This window comes from Sminthopsis crassicaudata, chromosome 2, assembly GCF_048593235.1.
Source record: "Sminthopsis crassicaudata isolate SCR6 chromosome 2, ASM4859323v1, whole genome shotgun sequence".
NCBI lineage: Eukaryota > Metazoa > Chordata > Mammalia > Dasyuromorphia > Dasyuridae > Sminthopsis > Sminthopsis crassicaudata.
Window position 1 is genome coordinate 518,379,775 of NC_133618.1, and position 11,135 is coordinate 518,390,909.

The following is an 11,135-nucleotide window of genomic DNA, read 5'->3' on the forward strand; positions in this document are numbered from 1 at the left end:
CCCAAGGTGGTAGAAGGGAAGAGAAAGGAAGGGGAAGGAAATGAGGGAGAGGACAAGGAGAAGAGGGAGGACTGAGGTACATATAGAATGATGAGTTGCTCCCTGTATGTGAAATGAGAAGGTTATGCTAGATGATTTTTAAGGTCCCTTCCAGCTCTGAATCCATGATCTTATGTAAAATATCACTTGGTTCTTCAATGTGAGTTCTCATACCTCTAGTGTACTGAGGCTGGAGATCACTAATGACTCTGCTCTGTATTTCTAATGAATGTATGCCCCTATGGTACAAATGCTCTATTCTTCTCCATTACTGAGAAAATTTTGCCAAAAATACCAATTAATTTCTTTGACAAATAACATAAAAATTACCTCAAATCTCCATTTCCATTTGTTTTTGTTAATTACCAACAGCTATTTTACTCTGAAGCAAAACAAAATTTTGAAACAGGAATAAGGGGGAATTTATACATTTTGGAAAGAAAAATACCATTTTTGGGGGGCAGAGGAGTTCAAATATAGGTATTTATATTTGTCAGACTATTTTTCCTTTGAAAGCCATTCTACACTTTTTACAAGTAAATATTCAGCATAAATGTGAGTTCTATTTGGCCTCTGATCAATTACAAAACATGTCAAGTACACAATAAAGATTAGTCAAGTATGAAATACTATAGAGGGAAAATGTTTCAAAGTAGACAAACTGACCTAAATTCACACAATCTATTGTGCTATGTTATCAGGATTTCAATAACGATTTTATTTGTTCTATCTTGTCATGGTTGATCTGCAGGTTATGAAATCCATTGATCCAAGGACAAGAATTAATTGCATAACCCAACAACTTCTGTCAAAGTAATGGGCTTAGTTGAAACTGTATCTTTCTGCTGCTGATCACTGTTGATGCTTTCCAAATTAAAATTCAGCACTAACAAAGGCAGATCTCCTTGGGAATTTAGAATCATCAACTAGAACTTGAAAAGTTATGTCTCATTTTGCATTCCACATTAAGCCCAAGGTCAATTAGTAAGATATAGACTGTGAATAAAAGCACAATTATTGGGGGGGGGTAATTTTCAGGGCAAATGAAAAGAAATCATTGATGTTTAATTATGCATGAATCAAAAATATAGAAGGAAAAAAGAACCCATATCATAATTTTTAAATGAGTTTTTTCTGACTTAATATTCAAAAATCACAATCTCATTTTTTACTTTTCAAAAAAAGAAGATAACTTCTTACTTTGGATATTCTTGATAAAGTAAATTTCATTTTGAAATAATCTTACAACAATAAGAACATTAAATTGTCTTTTGTGCCTTGAATAAAACTTTTATCCCTATAGAAAAATTTTCCATTGTCTAAAATTCTAAAACTCAAATCACAGTTGATTTTAAATTCTTGAAGTACTTCTTGTCAAATTTCATTTCTGACAAATATAATAAGCTATTTTCTCCAGTCTACAAATTTAAAATCAGGGTAGAATAGACCCTTGAATATAATTTTCTTTGAGATCAGTGACTTTCACTTTTGTCTTTATATGTTTAATATCTATCACATAGTAGGGACTTAATGTGTTTTGATGTATAGATGGATGAATGGATGGATGGATAGATGGATGGATGTATGGAAGCCAATTGAAAGTTTAAACGGAATGTAGGAAAGGGAAAAAGCAAAAAAATACTGATACAGTATGAGAACTAGGAATTAAGCTGAAAGGTGGGAGGAAGAGAACAGCCTGCTCAAATGAGGAAAAGGCATCTTCTCTTCTTCTTCTTCTTCTTCTTCTTCTTCTTCTTCTTCTTCTTCTTCTTCTTCTTCTTCTTCTTCTTCTTCTTCTTCTTCTTCTTCTTCTTCTTCTTCTTCTTCTTCTTCTTTCTTCTTTCTTCTTCTTTTTATTAAAGCTGTGTTTTTTTTTTTGACAAAACATAAGCATGGGTAATTTTTCAACATTGTTCCTTCCCCTTACCCCTTCCCCTAGATGACAGGTAGTCCAAGTTAAATATGTTAAAATGTATGTTAAATCCAATATATGTATACATATTTATACAGTTATCTTAATGCACAAGAAAAATCAGATCTAGAAAGAAAAAAAAACCCGAGAAGGAAAACAAAATGCAATAAAACAATAACATAAAGAATAAGAATGCTATGTTGTGGTCCCCACTCAGTTCCCTACACCTCTCTGAATGTAGATGGTTCTCTTCATCACTGAACAATTGGAACTGGTTTGAATCATCTCATTGTTGAAGAGAGAAAGGCATTCTACTTCAGTGATGGTAAGGGAAAGTAGGTCTTCAGAGAAGAATGCCACAGGATAAAACCCTCATAAGGTGATTATTTGAAACCAGGTGAAGAAGAGGGTGTCTGAAATACTGCATGGACTGACAGAGGAAGTGAGCTCCTGAAAGTTAGCTACCCTCAATACCCTGGGGCAAAGTCCTAATCATATTACCCTAGTAATCCTACCTTGCACTCATGAATTTTTTAAAAAGTGACATTAATTCAGAAATCTATTCCCTGTGAAAAATCTGTGTTTAATGGTTTAGTTGTAAGTAGGATAAGCAAACATTTCTACTGGGTGTCCATTGCTATGGGATGCCATTCAACATATATCTCTAAGTGGTTTCCATTAGAGAAAACTGCTAGCCAGCAATAAGGAAAATCATCATCTAATAGGTAAGACAGGAGATCTTGTCTCCATGGATCTTCATGGTATGTGTTATGTCCTATAAAGCTAGAAGAATTAGGCATGATAAAGGCAAAATGTTAATTTTTGAAGATGACCATTCAATAAAAGAAAGAAATTGAAAGCTACTATTATTTCAAAGATCAAATAAGGATGCTAAATATAGAAAAATTAAAACATATTTTTCTCAGAAATTTAGTTCTTTCTCAAATAATTATTTTTCAGGGTTGATATTGATATGCTAACTAGAAAATAGGTAAATGAAAAGAGGAGAGCAAATTCATCAGGACCTGCACAGCAATTTTCAGATTTAAAATGAGCATATCTTATATTAATTTCTTGTCAGGAATTGTAGTTATCGTTAATCTCCAAGTAACCATTTTAAAATTATTTTTTATTTTCTTTAATCAAAATAATACAGCAAAATGTATAAATTACACATTGTATGAACAAGCCTTGATTCCTGCAATGTTATTATTAAGGAACATAACATATAATTACTTTTTTTTTTCTTCCAGGAAAACCGTCTTCAGGGAAATTATATTCTAGGCATTGATCCTGTATGTGAGGGCTTACACTTTTTAAAAAATAATAACACTTGACATTTACATAGTGCTTCACATAAAGCTCATTTGATTCTCAAAACAACTCTGTGAGATACATAAGCTACCAGCACTCAGAAGAGGTTAAATGACTTGCCCATGGAAACACAGCCAAAAGGAGGAAGGACTGGAAGCCCAGTGGCTCCTGACTGCCTTTAAAGCATTTCTAAATACTATTTATCGCTACTTGTTAATGTCATGGCAGCAATGCTTGATGATTATTGATTGCTGATTCTTTTCTGGATGTTGCACACATTTTAGGTATTCTTTGGCCAGCTGCAAAGTAGAAGTGAAGATGAAACCTGAAAATTGTTTCACATAATTAAGCCTTTTTCATTTATGCCCAGAAATCCACTTCCTAATGAGCTTCATTCCTCTTCAGGATAAAGACTTTCTCCACAATGCCATCCCACCCCAATCTCCCCTTACACTTTCCTTTTATATGGTGTCTTTCCCTATTAAAATTTAAGTTCCTTGAGGACTGGGACTACTTTTGTTTTTATTAGATAGTGTAACAATAAGTTCCAGGCCAAGCCCCAATTGGCCATTGTTTGTTTGGATCCAGATTAACTCAGAATAAATGTAAATTGCAATGATTTCTGTCTTGGCTTAAATTTATTTATTCATTTTAGTTTTGTTTTGAACTAGGTGAAAGAGGTCATTTTTTGTCTCAATTGCTATCTACCCTTAATCACCAAATGGTTGTAGCCTCAGCTAAATTGAAACCCCTTAAAGACCTTAGTTTTGTTTTTGTTTTTGTTTTTTTTTTAAGCCTCCCATTTCATCCAGGGCCATCTTCAGGCATTCTAATCTGTATCTGGCCACTGGATCCAGCTGGCTCTGGAGGAGAAAAATCCTTGCCCAGCCTTCCCTCACTTAAATCTGATTCACTTGCATGTCATTGATGTAATCTATGATGTGGGGTTTGGCACTAAATGATGTGATTTAAGGACCAAAAATGTCTGAAAGAGATACAGCACCCCAAAAGAGTTAGCTAGCCAAGAAGAGAAGTGGGGTTGTAAAGCATAGTGGAGCTAGGAGAGATAACATGTGTCATGGAGGAAGGGGAAGGAGAGAAGGGGAAAGACATATTGACCCAAGGGAAGGCAGCAGCCATGGGGTGACCATAATTAGATTTTATAAGGACAATTTAACCCCAGTGACATGCCTGGGATTTCTGACAGGGCAGAGGGTAGGTCTTAGAGGTTTGCCATAACTTGGATTTCACATAGGTTAACTTCCCCAGAAGGTGGGACCATGGACATGAATTGATCTCCATCAGAGCCTTCTCCCCGCCAGCCTCAGGGATCAATTCCTCTGCTAAGCACACCTAACACTTAAGATCTCATCATCATGGCATCATCTCCAGGAAGTCTTGGTCCTCTTCAAGAAGAAAGGAGAAACTAATACAAGTATTCCCACTTTTTTTTTTTCCATTCAATAATGTATTAACATTTTATTTTTTTCCAGTTATTCACTAACACATAAATTGTTTCTTTTTAATTTTGTTATTATAGCTTCTTATTTACAAAACATATGCATGGGTAATTTTTCAACACTGACCCTTGCAAACCCTTCTGTTCCAACTTTTCCCCTCCTTCCCCTCACCCTAGATGGCGGGTAGTCCTCATACATGTTAAATATGTTAAAGTATATGTTAAATACAATATATGAATACATATTTATACAGTTATCTTACTGCACAAGAAAAATCTGATCTAGAAATAAAGAAAAAAAAACCTGAGAAGGAAAACAAAAATGCAAGCAAACAATAACAGAAAGACTGGAAATGCTATGTTGTGGTCCACACTCATTTTCCATAGTTCCCTCTGTGGGTGTAGCTGATTCTCTTCATTACTGAACAATTGGAACTGATTTGAATCATATCAATGTTTGAAGAGAGCCATAGTATATATATCATAGTATAATCTTGCTGTTGCTGTGTATAAGGATCTCCTAGCCCTGCTCATTTCACTTAGCATTAGTTCATGTAAGTCTCTCCAGGCCTCTCTGTATTCATCCTGCTGATCATTTCTTACAGAACAATAATATTCCATAACATTCATATACCACAATTTATTCAGCCATTCTTCAATTGATGGGCATCCATGTAGTTTCCAGTTTCTGGCCACTACAAAAAGGGCTGCCACAAACATTTTTACACATGTGGGTTCCTTTTCCTCCCTTAAGATCTCTTTGGGATTATAAGGCCAGTAGAAATACTGCTGGATGATCAAAGTTGATCACTTTGAGCATAGTTCCAAATTGTTCTCCAGGATGGTTGGATTCATTCACAACTCCACCAAAAATGTATTCGTGTCCCAGTTTTCCCACATCCCCTCCAACATTTGTCATTATCTTTTCCTGTCATCTTAGCCAATGTGACAGGTGTGTAGTGGTATCTCAGAGTTGTCTTAATTTGCATTTCTCTGATCAATAATAATTTGGAACACCTTTTCATGTGACTACAAATAGTTTCAATTTCTTCATCTGAAAATTGTTCATATCCTTTGACCATTTATCAATTGGAAAATGGCTTTATTTCTTATAAATTTGAGTCAATTCTCTATGTATTTTGGAAATGAGGCCTTTATTAGAACCTTTGAATGTAAAAATGTTTTCCCAGTTTATTGCTTCCTTTCTAATCTTGTCTGCATTAGTTTTGTTTGCACAAAAGGTTTTTTAACTTTCAATAATGATGTATAGTTCTTTTTTGGTCACAAATTCCTTCCTCCTCCACAGGTGTGAGAAGTAACTATCCTATGTTCTTCTAATTTATTTATAATCTCATTCTTTATGTTTAGATCATGAACCCATTTTGAACTTATGTTGGTATATAGTGTTAAGTGTGGGTCAATGCCTAGTTTCTGCCATACTAGTTTCCAATTTTCCTAGCGGTTTTTGTCAGATAGTGAATTCTTATCCCAAAAGCTGGAGTCTTTGGGTTTGTCAAACACTAGATTGCTATGGTTATTGACTATTTTGTCCTGTGAACCTAACCTATTCCACTGATCAACTAGTTTATTTCTTAGCCAGTTCCAAATAGTTTTGATGACTGCTGCTTTATAATATAATTTTGGCCACCTTTATTTGATTTATTTTTCATTAGTTCCCTTGAAATTCTTGACCTTTTGTTTTTCCATCCCAGATGAATTTTGTTATTATTTTTTCTAGGTCAGTAAGATAGTTTCTTGGGAGTTTGATTGGTATAGCACTAAATAAATAGATTAGTTTAGGTAGTATTGTCATCTTCATTATATTCACTCAACCTATACAAGAGCACTTAATATTTTTCCAGTTGGTTAGATCTTACTTTATTTGTGTGGAAAGTGTTTTGTAGTTTCTCATATAGTTCCTGACTTTCCTTTGACAGATAGATTCCCAAATATTTTATACTATTGACAGTTATTTTAAATAGAACTTCTCTTTGTATCTCTTGCTGTTGGATTTTATTAGTGATATATAAAAATGCTGGTGATTTATGCAGATATATTTTGTATCCTGCAACTTTGCTAAAGTTGTAGATTATTTCTAATACAGCCCAATTCATTGATCTTCTCTTTCTCTATTTTATGACACTAAGCATCAAATTTCCCCTTATTACTGCTTTGGTTGAATTACATAAATTTTAGTATGTTGTCTCATTCTCTTGAATGAAATTATTGTGTCTATGATTTGCTGTTTCACCCTTCATGCTTTAGGATGAGATTATTTAGTTTCTAATTACTTTTTGGTCTATTTTCCCCTGACTTTTTATTGAATGTAGTTTTTATTGCATCATGATCTGAAAATATTATTTCTGCCTTTTTGCATTTGATTTTGAAGTTTTTATGTCCTAATATATGGTCAATTTCTGTATAGGTTCCATGAATTGTCGAGAAGAAAGCAAACTCCTTTCTGTCGCCATTCAGTTTTCTCCAAAGATCTATCATACCTAATTTTCTAGTATTCTATTTACCTCTTTAACTTCTTTCTTATTTATTTTGTGGTTTAATTTGTTTAATTCTGAGAGTGCAAGGTTGAGATCTCCCACTATTATAGTTTTGCTATCTATTTCTTCTTGCAGCTCTCTTACCTTCTCCTTTAGGAATTTAGATGCTATACCATTTGGGACATATATGTTTAATATTGATATTGTTTCATTATCTATGATACCCTTTGAAAGATATAGTTTTCTTCCTTATCTCTTTTAATTAGATCAGTTTTTGTTTTTGCTTGATTTAAGATCAGGATGGCTACCCCTGCTTTTTTTTTTTTTTTTTTTTTTTAACTTCACCTGACACATAATAGATTCTGCTCTAGCCTTTTACCTTTACTCTGTATGTATCACTCTGCTTTAAATGTATTTCCTGTAGGAGTCTGGCTTTTAATCCAGTCTGCTATCTACCTCCACTTTATGGGAAAGTTCACTCCATTCACATTTATGGCTAAAACTACTAATTCTGTATTTCCTGCCATCTTCTTATCCCCAGATTATACTTCTCTCTTTCCTTTTCCCCTTAGCTCTCCTCCCCAGTATTTAACTTAGGGGCACCATTTGCCTCAAGCAGCTCTCCCACTTTGGAATCCCTTCTCTTTACAGTCCCTCCCCCTTTCATAAACCTTTACCCTACTATGTTGTATTCCTTCTATTTAGCCTACTACTTCCCTTTTTGCTCTTCCCCTCCCACTTTTTAATGAAGTGACAGAAGTTTCTCTGTAAACCAAATATGTCTAATATTTTCTCTTTGAGCCAAATCTGATGAGAATAAGATTCACACAATGTTTATCCCCCTCCCTTTTTTCTGTCAGATATAATAGGTTTCCTTTGCCTCTACTTAAGATGTAATTCTGCTCTTTTTACCTCCATGTTTCCCTTTTTCTATTATAATCCCCTTTTGTTAAGGACCATGCCTGGGTGAAAGGGGCAGATCAATTCTCTGAGAGCCTCCGAAACTATGGATTGTGACACTTGAGAGAGCTGTGGGGCATCCTTTACTGACACAGGTGTTGCTTGTGAAGTAGAAATGAAATAAATTGGAGGCAGAGGGAAGAGGAGAGAAGTCAGACAACACAATGGCCTCTCAGTCAGAGAAGTCAGAAAACAGCAACTGCCTCTCAGTCTCCTTGTATCATCCTCTCACATAAGGAGATCCCTTCTTCAGGTCTGGGTTGCATCAGGTCAGGTGGCTCTTGCATTACAACACTCTTTCCACTTCTAGTAACTTTTTTATAACAGTAAAATCAAATTATACATGCATACTCTATGTATTCCCATAACGGAAATACAGTTCTCAAGAATTGTTTTTACCTTTTTATGCTTATCTTGAATCCTATATTTGGAGGCAAAATTTTTTGTTTAGCTCTGTTTTTTTCATCAGAAATAAATGGAATTCACCTGTTTCATTGAATATCCATCTTCTTCCCTAGAACAAAATGCTCAGTTTGGCTGGGTAGTTTATTCTTGGCTACATTCTATGTTCCTTTGCCTTTTGGAATATCAGATTCTAGGTCCTTCAATTATTTAATATGGAAGCTGCTAAATCCTGAGTAATCCTTATTGTGGTTCCTCAGTATTTGGATTGTTTTTTGGGGTTTTTTTCCGGCTGCTTGCAATATTTTTTCCTTAGTCTGATAGTTCTGAAATTTGGCCACAATATTCCTTGGAGTTTTCATTTTGGGGTCTCTTTTAAGAGGTGTTCAATAAATTCTTTTAATAGCTATTTTACTTTCTGATTCTATGACATCTAGGTAGTTCTCTTTGATGATTTCCTAAAAAATAGTATTTAGGCTGTTTTTTTCATCATGATTTTCAGGGAGTCTAATAATCCTTAGATTATCTCTCCTAGATTTCTTTTCCAGGTCTGTTATTTTTCTTAGTAGATATTTAATATTTTTTCTATTTTTTCATTTTTTTGGTTTTGCTTGACTGATTCTTGATGTCTCGTTGAGTCATTCATTTCCATTTGTTCACTTCTGATTTTTAATGAATTATTTTCTTCATTTACTTTTTTTTTTAACTTCTTTTTATATTTGTCCAATTGAGTTTTTAAATGAGTTGTTTTATTCTATGGAATTTTTTTCCATTTCACAAAAAATTTTAAGGAGTTATTTTCTTTTTTTTATTCACAAATTCTGTTTTCCTGGGAATTCTTTATCTTTTCCATTTCACGTTTCAGGGAATTGTTTTCTTTTTCCACTTTGTCAAATCTTCAATTCTTTATATGCCTCTTCCAGTCCCTCTTTCCAAACCCTTTCCTTATTCCATTTTTCTTCTAGCTCTCTTTGAAGATCCTTTTTAATTTGTTCTAGGAGAGCCTTGTGTTGTGAGAACCAGGTTATATCAAACTTTGAGGCTTCATCTGGAGACAATCTGCTTTTAGATCTGCTCAGCCTGTGCTGACATCCATGCTCTATCATCCTGTCTGCACCTGGCTTCCTCCTATGCTCAGGCCAGAAAAAAAACAGACCTTTTCTGGCAATCTTTGAATATTTGCTGCACTCCCAATATTCATGGATTCTACCAGTTCAGCATTATTTCAAAGGGTGAATTTCATAAGTAATGTGAGCATAGTAGGAGAGCTCAGAAAGAAATGTGTGTCCTTCCCACCATCTTGGCTCTGCCCCCTGGAATTCCCACTTCTTAGCATATTTCCTAGAAAATAGTAAGCTAATTATAAATGATTCTTGACTTTTGACCGATGTAGCATGGCTGTGATCATATAACCTTGACATGAACACAATCCTGGGGTATCTTAATGATATGAACTTAATCTCTTCTCTTATCAGGAAAAAGCCAAAATGACTATTATCAGATATAACCAGTTCCCAGAGTATCCTGTTTGCATTGGGGGATTGTGAGGAAGGAACTCCTTATCAGCCTCCATTTTCTATCCCCCAATCTCTGGGTATCTTTAAACAATCTTTTGAGATATTGATTAGCATATCTTTAGACAAGCATGAGACTTCATTTGACAAGTAAGTATTCTATCTGACTCCTCTTTGATCCATCCTTTGAGCTGCCCAGCACTTCCCCTCCTCCTTGATCCCTCCTTCTGAGTTCCCACCTTTATTTCCCTAGTTTCCCTGAGAAACCTCCAAAGCTACGTTTCTCCTATAAAAGATCTGCTTATGATGAAGATCATTGCTAAGATCTTTACAGAATTAAACCCACTATAAGGTATTCATTTTCCTTCCCTCATAGTGCCTTCCTTTTAATTTTCTCCTTTAGCTAACTCTGGCAAGCCTGTTAAATTCTTCTATGGAACTAATCTGTCAGTTAATGGCTTACTCCCATCTCATGGAGTATTTCCTTTCTCCTGATTAGCTGTAGCTTCCTCTGGGGAACTCCTCTTTTCCTTGATAACTATGTGCTCTCCCAACTCCATTTCATATTTGCCAGGCCTGGTGCCTATTTTACCTTTTATTTTTTCTGTAACCTCTTCCCAATAAATCTACCTTTTGGCAAAGAAAATAGCCATTGTGAATTTGTCACATGTTTATTGCTATACCGGCCACATCATTATAATTCCAGTGATGTATTTAGAGCATTTCAGAATTAAATTGATCCCATTTTATAGCTTAATATGTTCTTCTGACTCTCACTAGTTTTTGTGGTTGATTGACTGGGTTGTTGTCCTTCATTCTTGACTAATCAGACCAATATGAGCTTAGAAAACTCTAACACAAGTGGTATATAAAAATAGTATCATAGTCATGATAGGCAGCTGATATGTAAAAGAAATTAAGGAAGGAAGAAACAAAGAAAAAAGGGAAGGAAGGGAGAGGAAAGGAATAAAGGAAGGAAGGAGGAAAGCAGAGAAAAAAGGAAGGAAGGAGGGAAGAAATAAAGAAGAAGGGATGGAGGG